Consider the following 16,263-nt stretch of genomic DNA (forward strand, 5'->3'; position numbering starts at 1 on the left):
GAAAACTGATACTTTGGGCTGCTAGATGATTCACCGTTACTTACTTTCCCGTATCCTCATCTAGTAAGGAAGGTGAAGAGCTAGATATTTTGCTATCATGCCTCAGTGATAGCAGGGAGGCTAGGTGATTGTATTCATCTGCACCACTACATTGAGAGTTCAAAGTCCTTCTCACTTCCAGAATATGGATCTTGAACATTGATACTATGGTCTCTAGATAATATATTTTATAATTTAATACATAATATAATATTATTTTAGAAAAACACAGAAAACAAACCTTTGCATCTCCTATATTATTATTATTATTATTTATTTATTTTTTTATTTTTTACTATACCTGCACTATTTTTTTCTGATCAGAGTTGTATCCTGATTTTGCAAATATATCTATCCCTAACTTTATTGAAGAGAATAGTTCATATAAGTGGAGAAGGACAAAATCAACAAAAAAATAGGAGTGTCTGCAGAACTGAAATCGTGATTCTGTAGTTAAATTGTGATTCTGTGGCAAAATGGATGAATTAAAGTTGTCATCAAAAGTGATTCATGTCTTCAAGCATCATATTTCAGCACTGGTTTAGCTAATAGACTTAGCTAATGAATAGGTCACTGTTTGCTAGCATAAGGCATATCCAGTTATGTCATGAATGCATAATTTATAAGTAAGGATAAGAAAGCAGAAGTCAAGGAAACAGGAGAAAAAATAAATTTCTCTCTTAAAGAGAGAAGTCAGACCATCTTTGATGTTTGCAGAATTGCCTCTTTATTTATCTGTACTGGACACTTATTCAGAACTTTCTGCTATCCAAATTTATGAACATTCCTTCCAGACAACTATTCAAAAATATATTAAAAATAAGTAAATGAATATATACAAGAAGCAGAAATTGTTTTGTGAGAACCATCCTGCTTAAAAGTTTCTCCTTGGACTGGAAACTTTTAAAATTAAGTTTGTTTTTACATTTTGTTTTGCCCAGTTGCTGTCAGGAGAGATGAAACTCACTCTGTGTTGCAATGCAATGACAACTCCTTTTGAAAGTCAGGCTTAAAAAAGAGGGGTCCAGTGGGGAGGACTTTTGTGTTGAGGGAGCAGGACAGCTTCTCCTGAAGCCTATAAGGAAAAATGTATGCTCTCACTTCCTTACTCTTGTGTGAAAAGAAATGCACCCATCATGGGACCAATCTGCTGTCATCTCCATATGCATGTCTTGGCTGGTTGTACAAGTTGTCCCTATTACACAACCTAACACATAAACACACATCCAATACAGCATCGGATGTGCACTGTCCTCTGCTGGGGAGCAGTTTTATTTTGGTCATACAATGGCTGAATTTTCAGAGTCTAAAGGCTGATGGGTAAAGGGTGATTAGGGAGCTGGTTTCCAGAATAATTCATATAGCCCATGAGATCGTCACTACTGGGTTCCCTGGAGAAGAGGCTGGAACAGAGCAGTCATGCTGGCAGAATGGGTCTAGCCATTTGCCGTGAGGTTGGTTGCTACCACTGAAGCTTAGACAAAAAACTGCCTCGTGGTATGTATGTGTAGTACACTGTCTGTGGTGAAGCTCTAATCTGAGGTTGTCTTGAAATACTTCGTTTTAGCAAAAAGTAGTACAAATAGGTACTATTAAAATAATAAATATTTAAATTTGTGAGGATAAGATTAATGATCCATTTTTTAGGATTATCACAAACCTCATTTTAAGGAATCTGAAACCTGTGATTTCACTTATATTTTCTTGGGAAACTCTTCCAAAAAAAAATCAGCTAGCATTGTACAATTAGTTCTTAATGATACAGCATAATGACTGGACAGAATAACAGATGAAATAAAGACAGTTAACATTTGCAAATGAATAAGATTATATGGAGAATATTGATGCATAGAAAGAATATGTGAAACTATTTGTGAGGAGAATGGGAATAGCTTTAAGAAACATATCGCTGAGTGGTCTGAGTGGCATGTCACAATCCAAGGTGCTGTGTGTGACTAAAGGCAAGACTTAAACCATAGGTTGGACAATCCACACACAGAAAATCAAGAGTTGATGTACAAAACTTACTGCTTTAAAGAAGGCAGATACTCAACTTGCTACTAAATACATATATTTATTTAGTCTATGCAGTTTAAGGGTAAACAGAATTTTTAGGATGTGTTATAACAAGCTAGGATAATCTTAAGCTTCCCAAAATCAGACATACTGAACAAAGACATGGGAGCAAGTTGCCCTGTGGTGGACAGGTAAAACAACCTGCTCAGAATCAAATTTAAATGTAATTTTCAAAGTTTGAATTAGAAGTCTAAACTTCTTGCCTTCTAATCTTGTGCTACCATTTCTGAATGCATCTTCCTCCTCCTTTCAAATTATATTATAATGCTAGTCTATATTTTTCTGAAAGAGCTTTTATCAAATGTCTAGGAAAAAGACTGGCCTTTGTAAGAATTTTTTACTGCTGTTGGACATGTGTGTGTGTAAAGTATCCTTGGTGCATAATTACAGGGAAGTGGAAGCTGGCAGATGTGAGAGAGTCACCCCTTTAAGCAAAGAATTTTGCTCTTACACAAATTACAGGATAAATGGATGCTTGCAGATATGAAGAGTAAGCCCTTAAAGGCAAGAATTTTGCTGTTACATAAAAGCTTGTTCCTAACATGTCAATTGGTACAATATGTCCAGTTGTGGTGTTTCAGAAATACCATTTTGTACTGTTCATGCTGTCTGTTAAGAGTGCTATTCCATTCTTTCATCTAGTCACATTAACTCTGTTCTTTTAAATCTTTCCTGATCATGAGAGACTGTTCTCTGCTACAGGGACAAAGTAATATTAAAATGTGAGAGCAATGCCCAGTTTATTTAAAAAATATGAAGATCTATCAACTAACTGAAGTAATGGGGCTAAAAATAATATACATGAGATAGACCCTTGAATTTTATACTGGAAGATACAGTAAGCTATCAGTCCTTATGCACTGTTGATGTATCAGTCATTATTTTGTTAGACTTCTAGCAAAGGTGCCTGTGTCACCTTTTTTTATGTGCTGAAGAATCTCCACCAAATAGATAGTCCTGAAGCTTGTTAACTCCTTTGGTGTTCGTTCTTGTCTTTCATTGAACCTTTTCAAGTTCTACAATGTCCTTTTTGACAAAGTGGACCCAAAGTACACACAGTGCAATCCAGTGCAAGCAGATTATGGATTTATCCAGTGGCATAAGAACATTCTCTGTTTTAGTCTCAGCTCCTTTCTTCTAAATTCTTAAAATCTGATTTGCGCTTTTTGTATTTGCTAATGAAAACAAAAAGAAAAATCAAATTTAATGTTAGAATTCACTAATATAGTCACTTAATATACTACTGAGGTTGCTTTTCTCAACCAAGGTATTGATGTTCTAGGTAATTTCTTACTACAGGAGTATATTGAGAAAATAATTTCAGGTACAAATAAATCATTCTTGAAAGGAATTTTCATTGATGACTATAATTACAAATTTAAATACCATAACCATTAGGATTATACAATGCACATTCAGAGAGAGAGAAGGTATATAATTACCATTATGTAGTAAATAACTGGCATTGTGCTATCTTGAGATTTTTATGGTGGAAAATAATTACTACTTGTAATTTGTATTGCTTTTGGTATAGATCTATTTTTCTGGGTTGCCTTTCGTATTAATGCATTTCATATTTGTGTTGTATAACTTGCAGTAATGATTTCCTTTCCAAACAGAATAAGACAAAATGTCAAATAAGGCATAATGTCATAATGACAGTGTTGTTTGTCTTCAGCTACAGCTTCTTTTCTGTATTATGAGGTTAAAACAATAGTAAGGATTTTAGCATTGCTTTCCACAAAACGTTAGAAATTATGCTTCTGACAAATTTGGTTATAATATTTTGAAGAATTCATTATCATCATGGCAGATTACTTCAGAACTGTTTTTTGAAAAATTCTGAGGATGAAAGAGCAAACATTATACTTAATCATTTCATTTTTATAATAAATCTTTTTTTTATTTTTTAAACTGATTTTATTATTATTATTTTTTTTAGAAGTCAACAGCATAATATATACGTGTTATACTATTTCAACACCAAATTTTGGACATGCAGAATATTAGGCTAGAATAGATTTTGTAGGACCTTTGTCTTAACAACTCGTCACTCAGTATTTTGTTAAAAGCTAAGTTTTGAGGCCTTTGGAAACTGCATTAAAACTTAAATACTTAAAGTATTTTCACATTGTTCATACTATGCATACAACTAATAATTTTTATGTACTCAGTTGAAAAGTACATTGATGTTAATATGTGAGAAAACTATGCGAAGCTTATTCTTTTATTTATTTATTTATTTATTTATTGCTCATTGATAGACCTTGTCAATTGTTTAAATGTCTGTGGTTTGAATTAGGTATAATAAAACCTACAGTAATGATGAGTTGATTCTCAGGAAGAGAATATGAGAAAAGAGATCTACATTTTGCAAAATAGTGTCCATTATTTCTCTGATTTTAGTTTTTAGACAATGAAAAAACAGGCAGCTAGATTCTCAGTCTGCTAATAACATTGTATGCTATTTGCAAATACCAGACCTGTTCTATAAAAAAAAAAGGAAAAAAAAAAAGAAAAATCCCTTTATCCAAGCAGCTGTACTGTCAGCTACAGAATTTTAATAAATGATGATGTAGGTTTTAATGATGTAGGTTCTCTAAAACTGTTTCATCCAACATGACATTTAAAATAAATATGGAATCCTTTATACTTGTCTTTTAGTTCTTTCATTTTCACCAAACAGTTATGTAAAACTGATGATATTTGTGTCATGTACTGTTGTCCTGTTTCTAGGGAGAGGGAAGAAGATATTTCAGCAGGGCTGGAGATGACATGCTTAGCTGAAATGCATTTAACCTTTTTTTTTTTTTTCCTTCTAATTTTTAGCACCAACAGGTGGGTCTCCACCTGCTAGAATTTACTCTGCAAAAGAGTTCTGAGTAAATAATTTTATTAACCTTTCTGAACTCACATGTTAGGATATTTGCATTTGGACTTCATTGTGTTGGGTGCTATTCTACTGAGCATTTCCAGGCATTACCAAAGGCAGCTAGTGTTGGGATTGTTCATAAGGAGGTCATGGATGCTGAGAGGGTCAGCATTTATATTGTCTGATGTATATCCTGTTTCTTATGTTAGAACTTGCTTCACTTTACAGGTGCAAATGGAAGCCAATTTAGCTGCTTACCAATCTTTATGTATCGATACTCAGTTCAGCAGGACCTAGCTGTATAACACCCAGTAGAAGAGCACACCTGGAAGACTACAGTCTGGCTGGGTTTACATGTCACGTACATAAGCTAGTAGGTTGTTTGAGACCTAAGCTGGCTTTCCTTGGAGTCAGGTTGAGGGCCACTGGCACAGGCAATGTCCAAAGCAGATAATACTTGCATGGATATTTGAGAGTTGCTAACTTTTTGACATTGTGTTTTGTATTTTTTCAACATTGCATGATTCCAGTATTGTTAATATTCGCAGATGTAATTTTCAGCATAAAAAGAATGTGGGATTGATTCATCTGTTTGCTAATGGAACTGTGATGACTGATAACTATGAGAGTTTCAAAACCAAATGAATTAGATGCTAGCTATGTAACTAACCAAATGCATTACAGAGGAGAACCTTTTCCTAAATTTCTGTAACACTTTTAGAAAGTCTGATATGATGATGAATTTTCATTGGAACGTACAATGTTTTAATGAATGAAAATCAATGAAGTTGTTAAGATCTGAGGACACTCATAAAACGTTTAAAAAAAACATCAGCTTTGACACAAACTGCTTGACAGAACTGTTGATTACACTGGGTTTTGATCTCTCCTGTTATTGCAGATCAGTTAAGAAACTCTAGAGGAAGAAGACAGGAGAAAAGAAAGCTGCGTGCTGTATTTTTCTTCAGCTATAGCTTACAACAATTTAGAAGCTGCAGGGAACTTCTTGTACCATTTACCTTAATAAGAAAAAAAAACACTTTCTATCAGAAAATATATTTCACAGGTTGTTTCTACATGACTCTATCTTTGAGTATTCCAAATGGAACTATAGAAAACTGAAAGATTAACTCCTCCACACCCTCCAAAGGTCACACATTTAATAGGAGTTTAAAATAAATAGCTAAATATTTATTAAGAGGCAAGAACAGATGATGATCCAGTACAAAGAGGTGTTGCAGGAGAACTACGTTAAAATCTGGGCTTTGCCACTGTTCTTATGTGACTTCGAAATATTTGAACTCTGTCTCTTAAAATTATTTAGCTAAAATTACCTGTGATGGACTTCGGTTGTAACTAGGGACTCAGAGGCTCATGGGATCTGTGCAAAGATCACTTCAGCCCTGTAATTTCCCATCAGTAAAATGGAGAAGGAACATATCTTGGCTTCCCTGCAGTTTTCCAAGGGTGTTATTAAACATTGAGCTGCTTAGGAATTACAGTACATAGGCCATGAATGAAAAACTGGAGATTCTAGTACTTCTAAAAACTAAGAAGGAGCAGTTTTTATTTAAGTGAGACTGAATTTTTTACTATTTTTAACATTATCAATTGATGCATCTAAAATGCACCAGTAAGCTCTTTTGTATCAGTTTTTAGTGCAAATGACCAGATGAGAGAGTTAAGAAATATATATATTTAAAATCAAGGTAAAAAAAATAAATTTAAACTCCAATGATTTCTAGTAATTAAAACAAGTTGTTCGGATAGCAAGTTGTGCACTAGTACTATACATTTGTTTTGCTTAGAAACAGAGATCTGTATTTATTTTTAAGTCATTAAATATGAAAAAAGCCATCCCTTGGCATTTGCATAGACATACTTTCCTAAAGGTATGTGAGGATTGGGAGCATACGTAAATGGCAGATTGGGAAGTAGGTACAAAACGTGGAGATGAAAATGGAAAATGTGTAAGCATCTGTAATAGTTTGTAATCGTTTGCAGGGGAATAGCACCATCAGTCTTTGAATTTAAAGATATGTGGTGAGTTAAAACAAGTGTATCAAACTGCACACAAAGCACAAGATTTGTGCAATCAGTTTTGCATCATGTTCCCCAACAGAGTGTGATGTGCCTGTTCCTCAGCTGTAAGACGGTGCCACTTCTTGTCTCCTGACCCAATGTACTGTACAGAGTCCTGCATCACATGGCGTGGTGTGTCAAGTCTTACACGCTGAGACTGAGGAAAGTTGAGAGTTGTCAAGAGGTGTTTTTCTGAGCACTCAGATGTTTCTCAGCCTGGAGGGTATTTTTTTTTTTTCATTTTTATTTTTATTTTTTTTTTCCCAGTATGACCAGATGAAGGAACACTCTTAAGGAAGCGTTTTGAACAGTTAGACCTGCTAATAGCTACAGAAGCATCAGTCAGGCTGCAGCTTTTAAGCTTTTAAAAAATGGTCTTTGAGCATTCATTTAAGATTTTTACACAGGTACAGCATGACTGAACAAGTGGCTGGTGCTTTTGTGCGGTGCATGAATCAGAATGAAATGTGAGTGAGATATGACAGTAGCAACAGTTTCTTTTATGGTTGAGAGTGGAGAGGAAACGGTTGTGACATTCTGAAATGTTCCTGTTGTGCACTGAGAAAACCAGGGCTTTTTTTTTCTGGCGTAGGTTGTGCAAGTTGTAAAACAATGTGTCAGATTAATAAAGCATCCTATTGAGAAGGAATGGGAGGTTTGGTGAGGCATGATTCATCCTCGTCTGGTGCAGTAATTAAGTCTGTTGCTTGCCTTGAGGTCAGTGTGACCCTGTTTATTTTAATTTTTCAGTCCCAAAGATCTGTGCAGTGGGTGTATAAGGAGGAATTAGCAAGAGATAGAAATTTATTGGTTTCTGTAGTTTTTGGCAAGTGTGTGTTTCCATTCATTATTTTCATTTTCTCTTCTCATTCATTATTGAAGCACTTAGCTGTTTTATAAAACCTGACTGACCATTTATTTTACTCTTTAATAACATTTTTTTTTTTGGAGATATTAAAAAACATATACCATCATGCTTAGGACCGTTGTAAATTCAGTGATAGGAAGAACAAAAGTATTTATATGACTTTAAACACAAAGCAATATTTAATAAGTATTTTAGGTTCTTTTAATACATTTTCATATGAAAGATAAATCTATTCCAGGTATCCTGTTACTTCTTAAGAAGCAGTTCACAACACTTGCTTCCTCAGTTTCCTTCACATTTGTAAGTATTTCACAATAGCAGTCCATAAATTATTTTGCAGTTCTCCTTAAGACTTTTTTTTCCCTATTTGTTTTGTTTTCATTTTTAATATCTACAAAAAATGAAGAGGAGTCTCTACAAAAACTGATAAGTGATCTCTTGACATGCCGTTTTTTTTTTTTTTTTTCTGACAGCACTGTTGGGATAGCTCACAATGTTGAGTGTAACTGTTCTCCATGCATTAGACAAGTGATATATAAAGGTATATACTCACATAGTGGAAGGACATAAGGGTTACAGAACAAGCACCTAAATAAATACATAAATAAAAAGCAGGCAAAAGGACTTAGAAAACTTTGTACAGAATGCCCCACATTGAAATGCTTGGAGCCCTGATCAGCTGTAGCAACCCCAGGTGAACCCATGCCATCTTTTAGGACAGACAACAGCCCAGGATGATGTAGCCCGTGGGCCATGCTGTGCAGTGGCTCTTACCCACATGGCTCAGGGTAGCGTTTTTCAGAATGGGCTGGCTGCTTCTGCTGCCCCCTTCTCCTGACTTTCGTGCCTCTGAGACAGTGTTTGCATGTGTGAAGGGTGCTTCAGTTCAGATGGCCAAACTGCTGTGGGGTGTGCTTTACAAGAATGGACTCTTTGACACCCCGGAGGTAAGGGATGCTATCCAGACAGACCTTGGTAGGTTTGAGAGGTGGACCCTGCAAACCTCATGAAGTTCAGCAAGGCCAAGTGCAAAAGCCTGCACCTGGATCAGGGCAATCCTGTTTTGTTTTGTTTTGTTTTTTAATGTAAGATCTTGTATACATAACCTCCATGTTTATCACCCATTCTTGGCATTCCTGCTCCAGGTACTAATCAATATGCCCTTCTGTGTTTGCTTGCCCTTCCTATTTCTCTTCTGGAACTTCTGCTCCATGCCTATACCCAAAGCAGACAGCTTCTTTCTCATTCTGCATTCTATCACTGAACATCAGATTAACTTATTTTTACACCTACATTCTGTTGATATTCTTTGAGTAGTGTGGTGCTTCCAACCCCAAAGGAAAGCTAGAGATAGGTGCTGAAACATCCTAGCCTTCATTCTAGATAGCACCCCATGCAGCTTCCTACAGAAATTTGTTTTGTGAATGCACTACAGTTATGGAGCAAGAATGCCTAGCTGGCATTAATCAAGTTATACCTCTTTAAAATGGGTATTTTCTGGCTTACGTTATTGTTGACCTGATTAAAAGTGACTCTTCCAAAAATCCCATGCATTCACACACACACACGTATTTCTTTCAGTGTTTGTTTTCCATCTGGATTCCTCTAAACTTTATACGCCAATAAAGTCTTTTAAGTGTCATCTGGTGAGGTTAGTATGTCTAAGGCGCACAACTGTGCACTGCTAATAGGAAATCAGACAGTTTCTGTGTTCCCCATCCAAACGATTTTGTATCCTACTTGAAAAATTGATGTAATAGGTCTCCCATACTTGGCACTAAGAGCATCCAGTTCTCTTGCATATGACAGAATAATGTGCTAGTCTCTCTCCCAGAGTATTACTTACTGCTTCCTGTACAGTTTGTTTTTCACATCATTTCATACAGTGCATGGCTTTAAGTATTGGATGTATAACTTTAATTTCCCAAATAATCAGTGAATGCTTTCCATTCTAGTTGAAAATTAATGTGAAAAATGTTTTGAATGAAAACAGTAAATCACCCAAGTCTCCAAGTGATTCCGAATCAGGCTTTAAAATTCAGATTTTTATTCCCAGAAAACTCTCAGAGGTTTTGCAATTTAAAAATGTTATTTAAAACAATTTAAATTGTCTCTGGAGAGAAAGTTTCTGTTCTCACCAGCATCCCTAACCATTTGTTTCTTTTGCAATGATTAATGGTTGTATACTTCATGCATAGATAGATGAGGGGTGTGATCTAGCTGAACATAACCTTGCAAAAGTGGCAAGTTTTCAAGCATATCAGCTCAGATCCATGCCACCGAACAACAACAGAGGGGGAATATATGGAAGAGAGTGGGAGACGTTGCTTTTCAGCTCTAACCGGATTTCAGAGCAGCTGGAGCCAGTCATGAAACTGCACCCTGAGGGTAAAGCTATATGCAAACTGAAAAGAAAAAGAAATACTCACTTCTTGTTGTTCGGTGCATCAAACATGCTAAGATTATATAGAACCTTAATTCCACTGAGCACCTAGGTAAGGGTTTAATTTTACTAATTTCATTGTTATTTAACTGAGTTCAAAATCAAGCACATGCATGAATAGTTCTTGGCCTAGAAAAGGCATAAACAAAGAAAATTAGAATTTCAGAATTGCTTTAATCTTTTGGAGGGATGTGCTACAATTTGTGACATAAGGAAATGTTTAGTAAGTCCACCCAAAATACACTTTCTCAGTGCAGGTGCTCTAGATGTGTGTTTAAGAGATGTAGCATTTGTTTAAATGTAATAGCTGTTTCTTTGTGTATCCAGAAGTATATTGAACATGATCTCTCACATATTGTTTTATTTCATATCCTTTTATTCAGAAGATAGAGGCAGAGCACCAATACAAAGATAATGTTGATACATATGTAATCTCTTTTCTGTTCATTTTATCCTCTATTAGCAAAATGAAGTACCCATAATATACACCTATGCATGCTTTCTTTAGTGGTTTTGTTATCAGAATAATGCAAAGGGCTCCCCTATTTCTTTAAAAAAAGCCACCCATAGTCCTTTCAAAACCTGCAACAAAACTGTTGACGTTAATAATGCTTCAAACCGACAGATTGATATGTGCCTGCCCAGGAGCACCATGACCCAGCACAGCACTTCTGTATTAATAAGACACAAAGTCAGGCCATTTATCATTTAGTATAGCCAGCACACAAATTATAGGACAGCTTGCCAGGTTATATTGTGGTCTCATTACTTTGTTTTTGCTGTAGCTGCAGAATAGATAGCTTTGAAACCTTCCTGTGTTCTACTGTGCCAGGAGAGTGTTCGTGTCATGGCGACCTGACTGAGTTGTTCAGTTGCGTACAGTACTGACTCAGGAGCCTTAAGTGTCCTAACCAATTCTTCAAGCAGCAGCCTCTTCTAAATCAAAAGGAGGAAAATGTCATAAAGATATAATCACTGGCAGTTGCTGCGGGTGTAAAATGTTCAGCAGATTTCAGAATATGAAATTTGGGGAGTAACTTACTGGATGTAATTGAGGAACACATGCTTTCATTACGGTACGGTATATTTTTTATTACATAGCTAGTATTGCCATGCTGAAAAATACTGTTAATGTTTAATGGAAACATTAACATAAGATAGATATGCTAATGGTAGATTCTCACACTGCCTTATACTGGTGACTGTTCAAATGCTGGTGTTGAGAGGAATTTTTAACAGTTGATATATTTTAAGTACATGCATTTGTCTACATTTTGTGTCCCTCCTGCATAATCAATTATGTGCTGTCTTTGGTGTGAATGATTTCCCTTCAGGATAACTTTGATGTATTTTGAAAAATACAGAAAAAAATAATTTTTACTTCCTTAAGATTGGCAATTTAGATCTCAAACTGCTGAGTTTACTTTCTTAAATGTATGAAATTTAAGCATTGTAGTGGTTCTTTAAGTAAAAATGCTTTTTTTTTTTTTTTTTTTTTTTTTTGGGAGGGGGGGGATTACACGTTTGTGTTTAGGAATTTTTCTGATTTGATGTATTTTCAGCATGCTGTACATGTGCAACTGATCTCCTGATTGAGTATACTTTGATGCTGAGTTTTGTCTTCACTTGTAATAAATTTACCTAAAGATGTATGTGGTATCTTCTATTATAACTCCAGAGATGGTGAAGTGTTTTTTTTGGACTCTTCCCATTGTATTTCTGTCTTCTTTTTGTTCATTTTGTAGCAAATATGATCCAGTTTTATCATAGTGTACTCTGTCAGAAGAAATCATCAAAGATCTCTATTTCAGTCAATGAGGCCCTTCTCCATGAAAGCAGTAAAGCTTCTAAACCTGTGCATGGAGAACTATATATCCATGGAGAGCTGTCAGAGACTGTCTGGCTATGGCTCTGCTGCTCTGAAAGAGATTGCTCCGAAGTGTCTTTAAGCCATGCACCCTGCTCTGCTTGTGTGCCTGTGGCTGCCCCATGGGCAGTTGCTGCGCTGCTTCCACTAATGAGCCTAGAAAGTTAGGCTTCGGTTAAGGAAAAATAAAAGCCTGGCTTTGAGGATGGCTCAAAAGCTAACCTTTACAATCAGCATAGGGTTACTCTGTATACTCGCGTTGGATTCTGAAGATTCTCCAAAACAGTCTCTAGCACCCATAATCTTAAAACACTGTATTGTACTTGATGTGGTGATTTCCAAAGAATTTTCTTTGGGAAACATGCATTTCAAGATAATCTCTTTGTGATGCACCAGTTTGTTTCCTACTGCTTTGCTCTAAGATCTCAAGTGCTGCTACACTCAAAAGGAACAGAGAACACGTGCGAGACAATTCTTGAGGAGACTTTTATCCCTGTCCTGGGTAACATTGAGAAAGCATTTGCACTGCCAGTGCTGGGAAAGGGAATGACCTAGACCTGTACAACTTAGGGAACATTTTTTACTAATTTTCCACTTGCCACTTTGATCATCGTTTCCTAGTGCTGATTTGTGGCACCTCCTTCCCTCCCTTTCTCCTCCCTCTACTTGGCTTCTTCCTGCTGCTTAACAAGCTCAATTGGTTTTATGTATGTAATTTTTTTTTTTTTTTTTTAAGAGAGTTTGAAGGTGGTCTCTAAAAGAATTGCTTTCATCCAGAGCCAGGAGCTGATCAAAGCAACACACAAAAGCCGAAGGGAAGCCAAAGCAGAGCTGCCTGACCAGCAGTAGGGTCAGGGTTCTGCGCTGTAGAAATAGTGAGGCATATCAGTAGAGCTACACTGGAAGCTGCTGATAAGGGATTTTCCCTCCAGTAACACCTGCAAAGTTTATGAGATCCTGCAGGAAAATCAAAGAAATCTGCATCAGAATGCATTGTTTCCTGCAGAGAAGAATGTGGAAGTGTTTACATTGAAGTGCCATTGCCTAAATGTATTTATAGCCATATAATATATTAGGCTTAGTCTGCACGATGATTACAGCACTGGAGTATCACCTAGCTCCATGTTTACTTTTAATTAGTTGGTCCAGTTGTCAGGTTATTAAGGAGTGACATGCATGATTGTCTATGAAAATAGGGTTCACCTTAAATCAAAAAAGCAAGAAAATGAAAATTGATGTGAACATTTTGTCTGAAAATAGATTTCCAGTGAAAGTCACAATTGCCAAGCAAGTTAATAATGGATGTTCTGTCATCTGTAAAAACTCTAATTAAGATTCTTTCTTTCTCTCTTTCTTTCTCTCTTTCTTTCTCTCTTTCTCTCTCTTTCTCTCTCTCTCTCTCTTTCTCTCTCTCTCTCTCTTTCTCTCTCTCTCTTTCTCTCTCTCGCTCTCTCTCTCTCTTTCTCTTTCTTTCTCTCTCTCTTTCTCTCTCTTTCTCTCTTTCTCTCTTTCTCTCTTTCTTTCTCTCTTTCTCTCTTTCTTTCTCTGTCTCTTCCTTCCTTCCTTCCTTCCTTCCTTCCTTCCTTCCTTCCTTCCTTCCTTCCTTCCTTCCTTCCTTCCTTCCTCTCTCTCTCTCTCTCTCTCTGTCTCTCTCTCTCTCTCTCTCTGTCTCTCTCTCTCTTCCAGTTATAGGTGTTTATCAGGCATCAGTCCCAATTATGATGGTTATGATTCTCTTTAAATTTGACTAGTAATCTGATGTATGACTTTCCACCAAGGGCTCTACTACAACCAGTTTGAACTTTGTCTGGCATTTTTACTTCTTTATTAAGATAAGCTAAGTTAGATAGACTGCTGTTTTTAAACAAATCATTATTTTAAATTTCTCAGAACAATTCAACTCAGGTTTGACAGTAGGCATAGAAGTTTATAGGGTGAAGGATGTTTACGTTTTTTTTTCTACTTGTAAAGAAGATTAAACTATGTCTTAAAATCAAAACAACCTTTCATCCTTAACTAATTAAAGGAATTTGGTTGTCATTGGAGTTTTCTGTTTCCCCAGAAAGCGACAATGTAAGCTGTCACAGTTTAGATTCCTTCTCACTAAATTGCCAACATGCCTGAGTCCGGATCTCCAAGCCTAATGCATAGCTGTATATTTTAATGAGTTTATGGCAAGTTAGAGTGCTCTGTGTTTAGTGGAGCTTTATTTTTTTTGGGTTCAAAGTAAAGTTGAATTTGTATACGAAGTTTAAAAATACATATAGGGTTTTCTTGTAGACGTAGTCTGGACATTCATTTTTTCCTTTGTCTATAGATAATATTTGTGTGTGATTTTTTGATAGTATTCTCTGCATGAATTATAGGATTTTAATTGAAAAATGGAAACTTTCTCTTCAAAATAATGAATGTTGGTATACAGTTGAAAATTTTCAGCAAAAATAAGAAAATACTTGTTTTTAGCTGAAATTCCTGTCTTTCTAATGGCCAAAATGAAAGTGAGATAATTTCGTATTAAGGGTGATTCATTAAATAGTTGGATTTTTTTCTCTGCCCAAAGAAAAAAGAAGGAAGCAACAGCTTGCTAATAGTGCTTTTACTAAGACTGCTTACCTCTGATTTGTTCCAGTCTGTTTTCATACCTATTGATATGGATCAGTATGGGCTTTTTTTTGGTTTGTTTGTTTTTTCCTGAATGCACAAAGGGCAGTTAACAAATTGGGCTTATTTTTTTCAATAGATGGGGAAAATACATACATTTGATTTCATTGCAGAGGTAACTGTATTAGTCTTTGCAGAGATCTCCTGATAATAAAGACATCTCCCTGTTATTTACTGCTGAATTGAGTGAGGGAACTGATTTCAGTGATTCATAGAAGCAAATTGGCTTGGGAGGTAAAGTTGCCAAAAAGCTTGGTGACTTCTTCCCACTCTTCCTAGTGCACTCGAGAGCTTGGCACCTTTCAGTCAGCACTCTTGTTCCAAGCTCCTGTTGCTTGGAAACATGAGTCATTGGAGGAAATCATCTCACCGTTAATGCAGGAGAAATCCTGTGCCTGGAGTCAGCCTAATTTTCCAAATCAAAGTAAGATGTCAGATAAAAATTAAAAGCAAGAGCAGAAGAAAAAGAAAAAGAAAAAAAAAAAGGTGGTATAGAGGTCTGGGCAGTAGTTTTCTTTCAGTATATTCTCTTTATGGAAACAGTAGCAGAATTGTTTTTGGCTGTATAAAGATGGTAGAGTTATGTTCTCTGTGACCTGTCATCAACCTTAATCAGCGCCTCTGTTTTTAATCATGAACCGCTTTCCAAAGTGGCATTATTAGGAAACCATTAAATTTAATCTGATCTGGTCTGCCCCCAGCATTTCTAATAAAATTCCATGGGAGATATATGAGTTTTAAGATCTGGTAACAGAAAATGAGCTGGAAATTCTGGCAAAGATAGCTATGGTTTAAGTCAAGGCTTTAATGTTGTCTTTAAAATGTAATGGCCAAATGTGGTGTGCTGAACTCCCATAACTTTATTCGTATATGAAACATTGATTAGCTAGAGACTTTTAAATGATTTGTCAGCTTTATTGCTATGGAACAAATGACTTCACTGGAGGAGTGGATTTCAATATGCAGATCCATGAGTGACTATTGATATTAATCTGATTATCACTATAGAGTTCAGCTAAGTAGAAATACCATCATCTCATTTCTCAGCAACTTTTGAAGTTTCAAAATTTAGCTTTATGGGTAAGGCTATCAGCAAAAAAAAGAATCATAGAATCATAGAATCATAGAATATCCTGAGTTGGAAGGGACCCTTAAGGATCATCAAGTCCAACTCTTGACACCGCACAGGTCTACCCAAAAGTTCAGACCATGTGCCTAAGTTCACAGTCCAATCTCTTCTTAAATTCAGACAGGCTCGGTGCAGTGACCACTTCCCTGGGGAGCCTGTTCCAGTGTGCAACCACCCTCTCTGTGAAGAACCCCCTCCTGACGTCCAGCCTAAATTTCCCCTGCCT

The 16,263-nt window shown here is 36.1% G+C and overlaps 1 protein-coding gene across 4 annotated transcripts in view; it reads left to right on the plus strand.

The window, feature by feature from the left end:
- Positions 1 to 16,263, plus strand: part of GREB1 (growth regulating estrogen receptor binding 1) — a 95,079-nt gene that overhangs the window by 12,549 nt on the left and 66,267 nt on the right. The window contains exon 1 of one of the 4 annotated variants that reach the window (XM_084515700.1): positions 11,343 to 11,456. The exons of the other annotated variants lie outside the window; for them this stretch is intronic. The gene's annotated coding sequence lies outside the window, so the exon portion shown is untranslated. Of the gene's footprint in view, positions 1 to 11,342; positions 11,457 to 16,263 lie in introns of those variants that run through there. 4 annotated transcript variants of the gene reach the window in all.

The sequence above is a fragment of the Aythya ferina genome, assembly GCF_964211825.1.
Source record: "Aythya ferina genome assembly, chromosome: 3".
NCBI lineage: Eukaryota > Metazoa > Chordata > Aves > Anseriformes > Anatidae > Aythya > Aythya ferina.